Source organism: Rattus norvegicus, chromosome 9 (assembly GCF_036323735.1).
Source record: "Rattus norvegicus strain BN/NHsdMcwi chromosome 9, GRCr8, whole genome shotgun sequence".
Lineage (NCBI taxonomy): Eukaryota > Metazoa > Chordata > Mammalia > Rodentia > Muridae > Rattus > Rattus norvegicus.
This window is the reverse complement of record NC_086027.1, coordinates 103215602-103226558: the sequence shown is the minus strand read 5'-3', so window position 1 is coordinate 103226558 and position 10957 is coordinate 103215602.

Sequence of the window (10957 nt, the reverse complement as noted above, 5' to 3'; positions counted from 1 at the left end):
TATGGACCATGGACTCTGCCCACACTCCCTGTAACCACCCCCTGGTAGTTAAGGTATAAACTCCCAACTACCTGGTAAAAGTCATGGCTCAATACGCTGTAATTTATCAATCAGATTTATATGTTAAATTCTCAATCCACAATACATCCCTACAATAAACCCACAACCACACCTAGACAAGATACAGAAACCCATCCCTTAAGAAATATTGATAACTACCTAGGGCCATTCAAGACCACCCGGATCTGGGCCATCCTTCTCCGTCTCCATCTTGAGTCTATCCCTTTCCCTTCTCTCCCGCCTAACAAAATCTTTATCCCCACCTTACCTTTTTACTCTCCAATTTTTCTAGTGTTTAAGGTCCCCGTGCTTGTGACATCACGTGATTCAACATGGTGTTGTCCCGCTCTTACTTAGAAGACAAAACTGAACTCTTCACCTTTAGGCTGATAAACTTAAATTTTTAGTGGATTGTTGCCTAACACGTTGGTTCGTCGTACAACACTGTCCCGCATCCCTCCCTTCCCTACACTGCCTACTCTCATTTTTCTATTTCCCACTTCAGATCACTTGGATCTAACTGTTCCACTGTCAAGCCAAACCCTGCTCCCTCCTGCATATGGTCTTTATATACTTTTCTGGTTTCTGTGGTTACTCCAATCTGAGTGCTCATGTCTGAGGATTTGGATCTAATAACTGCAAAGAGAAGATATTGGTCTTTCTGTGTTTCTGGGTTTCCTCAACGTATTTTCTAGGTTCATCCATTTACCTGAAAAGTAATAATTTTTATTTTTCCTGAATTGTATTCCATAGTATATACATACCACATTTTAATTATCCATTTGTCAGTTGAAGAACACTTAGGTTCTTCCCATTTTCTGGCTATTGTGAATAAGCAGCAATGATCATGAGAGGCCAAGCATCTGTGGACTAGGACATGGAGTCTTCTGTGCTCTGTTAGAGATTTGATTTTGTTTTCTAATTTGTAAGAGCTTTCCACACTGATATCCAGAGTGGCTACACCAGTTTTCATCCCTACCAATAGTGATGAGTGTTCCTTTTTCTCCACCATCACCAGCGTTTGTTTTCAGTTGTTTTGTTGATGGTGACCATCCCACATATGGTGACAGGAAATCTCAAGCTGTTTTAATTTGCATTCCCCAAACTGCTAAAGACTATGAACACTTTTTGAGGCATATTTTTTATTTGATAGCTCTATAGTATATCTTGAAGTCTGGAATAAAAAAAAATAATCACTCCAGTAATCCCGCTCGCCCCCCAACCCCAGGAGAGATTCGGCTGTGGCTCCAGGAATTAATTTCTTCTCACAGTGAGAAGTTGGTATTATAGTTCCTATTATTTGGTTGAGTACTTCTATTTGGTTGGACCTTTCTGTAACAGCAGTGGCAGCCATTTTACAAGCAAGGATGATTGTCAAAAAGATCAACACCAAAATAAAATGCAGTTAATATAGGCTGCTGTGTCAGGCATGGGCTCCTTCCTACAGCATGAGTCTCAACCCGGACCATCATTGGTTGGCTGTTCCTAAAATTTCCATATCGCCCTTTTCCCAGAAAAATCTTATAGGCAGGACATATTGTAGCCTAGCCTGGTTACAGAAGATGGACAGTTCAGGATCCATATTCCTCATTGCCAGGAGTCTTACCTAGGGTCACCCTGGTCGATTCCGTGGACTTTCCATTGCACCAGGTTGCTGACTTGCCCCTGAAATGACCCTCTAATTCCAATCTTCTTTCCTACTCAGCCCTGATACTTGTTTCCTCCTGTTCCCATCCCCATCCACCCATGAACTATTCTGTTTCTCCCTACCAGGGATTTCCATGCATCACCCCTGTGAGCTCTCCTTGTTACATGGCCTCTCCAGGTCTGTGGATTATAACATGATAATCCTTTACAGCTAATTTCCACTTTTAAGTGAGTACATTTGTGTGTCTGGGTTTGAGTTACTTCACTCAGGCTGAATTTTTTTTCAAGTCCCTTCTATTTGCCTGCAAATTTCATGTTTTTTTTTAAACAGCTGACTGATAATCCATTGTGTGAATGTGCCACGTTTTCTTTATGTTCTTCAGCTGAAGAACACCTACATTATTTCAAACTTCTGACTGTTATCAATTAAGCTACTATTTATAGATGAGCAAGTCCTTGTGGTAGGGTAGAGCATTCTTCAGGTATATGCACAGGACTGGTATAGGTTTCTCTTGAGGTAGGTTTTTTCTGAAACACGGGCCGTGAACAAGAGGCTAAATATCCCAGAGACCTAGGATAGAGCCAAACATGGCTGGCAAAAATAATAGTTAATAAACTATATATAATACTAATACTAATACTACTACTAATAATAATAGAAAAAGTTTTAAAAAATGATTCATAATGATATTTTGCTATACTTGTACACTGGAGCCTAGCATAATAATAATTAGAGTGGCTTCACCAAGCAACTGATGGGATTAGATTCAGAGGCCCACAGCCAAATAGTAGGCTGAGCTTGCGGAATTCTACAGAAAAGGACAAAGAAAGGTTGTAGGAACCAGTGGGATCAAAGACACTATGAGGGAAGGACTTAGAGAATCAACTATCCAGGGATCAGAGGAGCTCACAGAGAGTGAACTGACAGCCAGCAAGCCTGTATGGGTCTGACCCAGGTTCTCTGCACATACGCTATTGGTGTGTAGCTTAGTGTTCTTTTGGGACACCTAATAGTGGGAGCAGGGGCTGTCTCTGATTCTTTTATGTGCTTTTAGGGCCTTTTTTTCTACTGAACATCTTCATCAAGCATTCATATGAGGGTATATGTCTAGTCTTATTGTAACTTGTTATGCTGTTTGGTTGGTATCCCAGAGAGACCTGCTTTTTTCTGAAGGGAAAGAAGGAGTAAATCTGGGGAAGAGGAGAAATGGGGAAGAGGGACTGGAAAACAGGAAGGAGGAAACACTTCATTTGAGATGTAATATATGGGAGAAAAACATACAAACAAACAATAGTAAATAGAATATTTATTATTCAGAACAGAAATATAGGCTGCTGTGAACTACAAAGCTAAGCAGCTTTAAGGTAATGCATGTGAACTTTGTGCATATACATATTATTAATATATTATTAATCATTTAATTCATTTACACTTCAAATGATATCTACCTTCCCAGTTACCCTTCCACAATCCCTCCATCCCATCCTCCCTCTTACCCCTTCCCTTTGCTTCTATGAGGGAACACCAATCTGCTTTATTAAGTTGATTTGATATTTTGTCTGACCTACCATGAAACTGAAGACATTGAACAGTATGGGATGGCATGCCTTGTCTCTTTTAACAGGGCAGATGAGTAACTTTGAATTAGACACTGTAGGGACGACACTCTTACAGGTCACCCTACATTGCTACTGGCCCATCCTGCACTTAATGAACTTCCTTTTTGTCTATTCTCCTGTCATGTGCATGAAATTGCTGATCACCTCACAGGACATCAAGATTTCTTACTTTTCCACCATTAATATTATACCATAAAGGTCTATGTCACTTTTTGTGTTGTGTTGCTGTTGCCTTTTATGACATTTTAAGAATCTACATTCCTATAAAATACAAAATGATTTGCTTGCATTATTATTTTTAAAGTATTTCTGATTCCTTCCTGAGTCCCATCTTTCTACTCTCACTCATAAAAAATACTTTTTCTATATAGTATTTATTTGATCTCATTTTTTCTTACTTTTATCTTGCTTAAATTTTCCTGACTTAATTGGTTCTAGCCAACAGGAGCTGTTATGTTTCTGTATTGAGTCTGTACTGTTACGTCACACTCTCTAAGTTCTCAGAACTCCCTGGTAGAGCTGAGCGCTGTATTTTTCTCAAACATTTCTCTTCCTCGGTTATGGATGGTGTAAGTGCCCCTGAGAACCTATTCGGGATCCCTTCGTGCCTTTCTAAATTTGCATGCTTTGCCCTGATATACGGGAGATCAAATATTCTTAGGACCTTTTCACTTTGGGCACAAGTACACTTACTTTTTCACCAATCTCAACAAATGAGTTAAACATACCACATTAGAATCTACACACAATTCCTGTACATTGAAAGCTTCCGGACTGGGATCACATAATGTCTCTTCTGCAATGTGAGCAATCTCAGTAAATGCTTCTTCCCCAAAAGTATTAACTTTATGTTGACATTTGATTTGATATGACTGTGAAGCATATTTCAAATCTCTCTAGCAAAGTGCTGAGCATCTGATGAATACTTACCACTCATACAATTGCTTCCCCAAGCTGATAGCAATTAAATGAGCATTCTGTGTGAGATAAATGGTTCCGTGGTTAAGAGCTCTTTTTCTTACAGAGGATCTGGGTTAAATTCCCAGCGCCCATATGGTGGCTCACAACTGTCTATAGTTCCAGCTGTAGGAGATCCAATGCCCTCTATGACATCCACAGACACCTGGCACAAATGTGGTGCACATGAATACAAGAAAAATACTTGTACACATAATAAACAAAAAGATAGATTAGGTAAACAGATGATAGATGAAGGTAGATAGATAGATAGATAGATAGATAGATAGATAGATAGATGATACATAGATATTTGACTAATAGACACATGGATGATAGATACACAGAGAGATAGAGTTAAATCAACATTTAATACCTCTGAGTTCTTGACCTATAATGAATGGTTCACTCAACCATCACTTCCAGATTGTAAATTTCATTTGAGCAAAAGAAAGGCTGTAAATTCTAAGAATTATATTCCACCTATTTTATAAAATTCAGTATCACAGTAATTGAGGATATTGAGAAGGATTCAGTCATTGAAACAACATATGTGGCAGCATTTGCTCCTACACCTTTGGTCTTCCTGACCTAGTTAATTGGCCCTGAAGACTGCCTGTGTCAAATTGCATCAGGTTTCATTCACTTAACCCATTTACTTGTCAGAATTTCTGTGTTATACTGTGCCTATTTCTTTAGAAAGCCCCATGACTACTTTCCTCATCCATCTACACTAATATAACAGCAAATGGGGCCTTTAAAATGCAAATAGATTGAATCACCAACTACCTAAACATTTCCCATAGGTCCTCATTCATGTCAGTTACAATGAAACCAAGATTCTTGCCAGTTCTTAATAGTTCTTTACAGTCCAGCCATGATGCTATCCAAGCTTTGTACCAGTGTCTTTGTAGTATAGTATCAGACACCATGACACCTTTAAGTTCAAAGTTTCTATAGCAATTCAAATAGGCTCCCATCTGAGGAACACTGAGATAGCAATTCCCTGAGAATGCTTCCCCACTGGTTTTTCAAATACCTGACTCTTTCTCTGCATATCTCATTTTATATACATGGTTTGAGAAGCACGTCTTGAATACTGTGTAGGGCAGTTTACTTTATTCCTACCAGAGATTTGCTAACACAAAAACTTGGTATTTCAAAATATTTGTCATAGCTGACAATCATCTTACTGAACTTGTGTGTGTGCTTGTCTGTTCTGTTGCTGGAATACACACTCCACGACTGTATCTCTTTTCAATCTTTTTGCCTTTATGTGCACAGCAGGGTTTCTACAAAATTGCTGTGGCACTGATGTCTAAGTGTTGAGACTAAGTGATGTTATTTATCATCCAAGGACACATGTGAAGTGGTATTGTTTCTCCAGAAAATCTTTAGTTGTCTCGCAAAGATACTCAACTGCTGCTGAATACCCCAAGGAAATTTTCTTCCAGACTTTAAATTTTTATGCAACCCTTTTTAATATTCTAGCACAGAATTACTTACATTTATGCAAACCAGGGCTCATTCTAGAAAGAATTATGAAGATTCTGAATAACTATTTATGATAATATACAGAATATTTTAAGTTGAGCAAAACTGAACTTAGAATTTATTTTACAAGTTAAAAAAAAAGATATAAAGGTCATCACTTGTTGAGAATTTACTTCAAAGAGACACTTCTCTGAAAATTATTTTTATTATCCTGTATTATCGTCACGTTCAAGAATAGGCCATCGTTATTGTCATCCAAGGTTTTCCAAGTCATAATATTGAAGCTTTAACAGTTTATTAACAATGTTTCCACGATGAGGAAGAAATGGTGTCCCCGATATCCCCTGTGTGGACTCTCTTACACTGTAGTTGTCATGTGCTGCATTGCTTCTCAGCAGGGGTGGGAGCACAAGAAATCCAAACACAGAAGCCCCTACTTTTATCCTGGTTTCGCATCCATTGTGCACACAGGTGCGTGTGTGAACTAAAGGCTTGTACAATGTTAGGAACTGTAGCCCTTAGATACCTTTCCAATGCCAAGAGCTGTCTGGTAGTAGCAGAGAACAAAATGGAAGCAGTCTTTCGCCAAGGAGATGAGAGCTCCCAGCGTACACCATTTCAAACCTCTGCTTTCTGGGCAGCTTGCTGCAGTTTGTGCTTTTTCTGTTTTCAGCGGCCCAGGAGTAAAGTGAGAAGCTAGGACACAGGATTTCCTTTTGAATATTTTTTTCTCTCTAGCTATCCTGGAGATTTTATGAGGTATTTGCAGTTTAAGTTAGCTGACGTGTGTTGCCCTTGGACCTAATCGCCTTGATTGATTTAGTAATTGCTCTAAGAGGTTGTTATAAACAACGGATAACAAATTGTGGATCTGCCTTAACGAAGAATGCGGAGAGAGAGGAAATTGGATGTTGAGATACTAGACAGTAGAAAGATAATTACTTTCGATGTACAATGGACAGCAGAATTCAAATTTTACCTGCTGTACCATGCGAAGCCAGGGTATGCTGTGTGAATGCAGCATTAGAAAGAGAACTGACAGCATGTTAGGAGGAGCCGGCCTGGCGCCGTTAGGAAACTCTGGAAGTGAGGAGGGCCCTACAGGCACAGACGGGGGAAATGCCACTTTAGTAAGAGAAGTACTTTCTGCCCACAGCTTGACATCTGTTTTTCCAGATAATCCTATAATTCAGATCTCTAGAAGATTAAGAGATAAAAGCTCAGCCAGTACTCTAAATGGAAACCGTTGTGACACAGCAAACTCCAGCTTTCAGAGGAGAGGTAAGCTGGGAAGAGGCCAAGCAAATTCAGATAGAAACAAGGAGGAAATGAGAGCAAGGGTTTGGTTTCCGCCCCACACTGTCTTCTAATAGACTGAGCCAATGGTCACTGAGAGGGGGAAATTGGGCAGTGTAAATGCCTGTCAACAACGAAAGGAACACTCAGTGTGAAGGCGCCCAGTCTGGATTGTAAAACAGTGGGATGTCAGTGCTTCACCAAAAACATACCAAACAGATTCCAAGGTTTCCCCACCACAACTATGCAGTTTTGAAAATGTACAGGAGTCTGAGGCACTAGGTCTGTACTCATCACAAAGGATAACGCGAGGAAAACCCAAGCTAAGAAGGAGGAAAGATTGCCTGAGTCAGGAGCCCACTCTGCAACTACTGCTGGGCGGCCTTGCCATGCTTGGCAGAACGTGAGACCTATTATAATATAGATAATATTATAGTATATGTATATTACATATATTATTACATATTACATATCATATATACATATAATAGATACAGATATATAGATAATGGACTGTAGAAAGATAATTGCATTTGATGTTCAATGGAAAACAGATTTAAAATTAAAATACAGGCTCCAGGGAGTAGGGAGTAGGTGGGGGGACACCCTCTCGGAGACAGGGGGAAGGAAGAATGGGATGAGGAACTGTTGGAGGGCAGACAGGGGGGGGGGGACAATGATTGGACTATAAAAAATAAAAGGAATAAAAATTCCATATACTTTACACATGTACGCATGCATCTAGACCTTTAAATGAAATATTTTTGTAAAACATGCCTTCAAATATTCACAAAAACTGAAAATCCTTGTAGGATAAAGCTTAGAATATATTCTGTTGTGTTAATTTTTGGGATAATAAATATATATTCCACCAGGTTTCAGGTTTCACACTTGTGTAATTATATGTGTGTGTTTGTGTGTGTGTATGTATAAAAACAATATATATATATATACATATATATATATATATATATATGAATTCTCTAGTACTTTTTCTTGAATGGAAATTTTCATAGTGACCATTCTATTTCTTCTCTCAATTGTACTTGCCTTGGGGACATTTGATTTGTCTTTTGAGTTGTAAGTACAGGAAGCTGGGGACAGGCACCCCTCTTGGTAACATGACAGACTGCTAGGCATACGACTTAAACTCTATCTAAATAGGACAGGACACCACTGGAGAGGAGACCGTGAGGTTATAAGGGTCTAAAAACTACTGAAGGGAAGCCTTAGGCTAGGATGGGATGCAAAGTGCAGGTCTCCTTAGAGAGGATTAGGGGGATTTTCTAGAAGAATTAGGTAATCTAAAATTTCATTGACGGGTACTAGGGGGTCACAGGGGAAGGCTTCGGAAGTAGAAACAAGGGTTCTTTGAAAATTCGATTGGATGGCGTTTTGCTGGGGCAAACACATGAAGAAATATTTAGCTGAAGTGGACACAGGTGAAGTTGATCTGCGTTTGTCAGGACTCCATGGAGAGAAATGCAGCGAAAACTTCTGGTGGTGTGCTGCAGTTTCTTACCACTTCTGTGGACTCGGGCTGATTGGCAGTGTGATGTCACCTGAGACAGACACACTTGCTAAGGCAAGATACATGGTAAGACAAGATCTGTGGAGGACACATGATATTTGGAGGGTATAAATAGGACTTGTGCTCTTCTCTACCCTCTCGCCCTCTTCCCCTGTCCCTTCTCTCCCCAGCCCCCCTCTTCCGTCCACGTGCTCATGGCCAGCCTCTATTCCTCTCCTCTTCTACCCTTCTTTTCTCATTAAACCTCTCCACATGGAAAAAAATAGGACTTGTAGGACATGACAGAGTCCGAGCTGGGCTTGCTCACAGAACTAGCTGTGCAACTCTTGTGGGTCTTGCCTCTTTACTGATCTTCACTTTCCTTTGAGAAGCACAGCTGGGAAGTTCTCCTGGTGTCCCTCAGGCCTCTCCTGCTGACTTGTGCCTAGGATGAAGCCTAACTGTCTCTGCTGGGTAGGACCCCCACTGCTGGTTCATGTTTGCTCTCCTGACTCTACTGAACCCGACTGCTGACGCATCCTGTGAAGTGTTTGCGAGTAGATCAACCTGTGAACTGCGGATTTCCAGACAACACGGACAGGAGCTACTCTAAAGAACCTTTCTAAACAGGTCCACTTCCCTCATATCCTTTCTTTCCCACTACCTCTGGTGGGTGATGGGAGGTTAAAGCATTTAAGCCCCACAATTAAAAATAGCTTTTGAAAAATTAAAGTTAGAGGCTTCTAATTGGCTTGTGGCAGGTGGTCAGTGGTCTGCATTCCTGTGCTGTGAACATTTAACGGTAGGGTGAGATAGGCTGCCCCGCACAGATGGCCAATCCTGAGATAAGATCTTTTTTCTTCTGGTGCTTATCCCCAGGCTGTTCCTTGGGAAGAGATTTTACGACTTTTTTCCTGGATTTTATGGTCTGTTCCTGGAGCTGGTTGCCTTATGGCCTTCTTCTCAATACCAGGGCTGGTCCTTAAATGGAGACAAATGGGGTGTTTTTATTCTTCTATTATGTGGCTACTGATATGCTCAACTGTATAGGGAGAAACCACCAAAAAATGGGCTACAGCCAAATAATTATTTTGGGAATTCTAGTCAATTGCCCATTTCTTTCCTGATTTGTTGTTGTTTGTTTGTTTGTCTGTTTGTTTTCGTTTTTCAGTTGACAATGAACTCAAACAAAAATATGCATTTTTCCCCTTGCATGCAGCTCCTTTTCTGAAGGAGAGACTTCTGAGCACTGATAAAGGGCAAGAGGGCTAAGAATTTCTGCACAATCTGATATTTTTTTCGATTCTATGTACAGTTCCCAAAGGCAGACACAATAAAATGTTTATTTATAAATCCCTCCCTCTATCAAGACTTGGGATTCAATTACTCTCTTCTTAAATGAAGGAATGGTTTAATGGCTAATTTGAATAATCAAATACTGCAGAAATCATATCTGAGAACTGAGATGTCATATAAAACTTTTCAATGGCAAAAAAAATTAAAATTGCATACTGGAAACATGTTCCCATAAGGCAGAAAACAAACAAAGGCAGTGTGGTTAAAGCTAAAATCCTAGTACCTGGAGGTTGAAACAGGGAGACTTGCATTAATCTCAAACCCTTGAGTGAGACCCTGTCTCAAAACACAAAAACCCAGAAACAAAGAAAATGGAAAACAGTTCTAATAATTTATATACATGGAAAAGGATAAAAGTGCCAACTACTGTCTATTGGATTCATAGTATAATGTAAAGACAGAATTAAAAAAGACAATATTCGGTATTTCTGAAGGAGAATTTAGAGGAAAAGGACTATAAGTCACAAAATTGGTCACTTTATCCAATCATTTCTAGTAGCAGAACTTCCCTCAAAGTAAGAAATGCATCAGAGCAAACTGGGGTCTCAGGTTGTTTTCAGTAATGTGCAACATTATAACCTTAAAGCAGGACTGTGATCAATAGTGCACTTAGAAAACCCTTTAATGACAGCTCTGGGGCAGAGACAAACAAATAAAGCAAATTCCTATGCTTATCAATTCTGCTAGTGGAAAAGCAGGACAGCATCAAGACTCTAAGCCCCCCAAACAGAGATCACCTCCAGGGAACAGAGAATCCATAGTGATATCATTGTCTAATGGCGTAAACGCCAATGAGAATGAAGGAGGAGGCTCAAATTTCTATCACCATAAAGCAGACTCAGTTATTCACAATCAAACATAGGCTTTAGAGCTCAGTGTCAGCAGCCTAACAGACCAAGGGGCAAAGACTCAATCCCTTGGATCCCAAGACAGAACCCAACCAAATAGGCGACATGTGCTAAGGAATGAATGTGACAGAGAGAGCTAATAGCTGTGTGTTGGTTCAAATATCAAATG